Here is a 1,179-nt window from a genome sequence, read left to right on the forward strand (position 1 = left end):
TTTTTTTGATCTGTGCTAAATATTTCTGTTATATCAGTGTAATTTCAAAGATGCAGTAACAAAAAAAAGCCACCTTAAATTCAGCATTTCCTTGTGATGCAATTTAGTATATATAGTTCTTAGGGAGTACATAGAAGAACTCTTCCACTTGCTATGCTGTGCACCATACTGTGCTATATATGCTTCTGTAAGGACATCCCTGCATTTCCTAGTGCTGAAACATTCAGATGCCTCAAAAAGGCATTTCACAGCTGGGAAATATTTCTAGCAGTGAAATTACTTATGTTCTTAAGTAATTCACTTAAAATGCTGTTAAGATATTTCATTTGTAAATGAATGTTGAGATCCAGAACTAAATATCAGGCCAACAAGTGGTAAAAACTTATCAAAGTAATAGCTATTTATGAATTTGTGTATAAACTCAGATCTACAACAAAGTAATGCAGAGAGACTTCAAGAAAAGAATCAGGCATGTAAAAGCATTTCACATTTCTCCATGCAAAGGCCCTAATTTTCACAATTAATTCATCTATACCTTTCATTAGCATTAAACACAGATTTAGAGCACAAAACTCCTAACCATATTGTCATTCATATAAATTTATCCATAATATATTCTGAGAACTTTTTAATAGCAACGTGGCTAAAGAGTATATTCCTGTCACTTATACACTCAAAGCACATTGGCATCTTTTCATACATACATCCTATCTACTTCATAGTTAATGCAGGATGCCTTGATATCGCATGCTAGAAACTGTTTACTTTAAATCTGTATTTTTGTTTGCTCAGCAAGTGTGTTTGGTAGCTTCACAGGCAGATAGTCTCCGAAAATATTAGTTCTTTTTGTCTTCTTCTATAGCTGCATTCCTTTTTTTTTTTTTAAATTATCTTCAATGTTTCAAGAATGATCCATGAGCTTCAACTCTTTTGCATTTTATTGGGACATTTTTATTACAGTTTTTTTTAGCTCTCCATACCAAAACTGCCAGCTTGACTCTATATCCAGGACCAAAGCCAACATCTGTCATTTTATAATAGGAAGATCAAATTAAAAACAGCTTGCTCATGAGAATGTTTAAAACAGTTCTATTTCACCTGCCTAAGCCTTTCAAAAATGTTTCTTTAGGTTTCTACATGAGTTATAATTTTCTTTTCTTCAAGGTCATGTCAAAAAAG

The sequence above is a fragment of the Meleagris gallopavo genome, chromosome Z (assembly GCF_000146605.3).
Source record: "Meleagris gallopavo isolate NT-WF06-2002-E0010 breed Aviagen turkey brand Nicholas breeding stock chromosome Z, Turkey_5.1, whole genome shotgun sequence".
In the NCBI taxonomy this organism is placed as follows: Eukaryota; Metazoa; Chordata; class Aves; order Galliformes; family Phasianidae; genus Meleagris; species Meleagris gallopavo.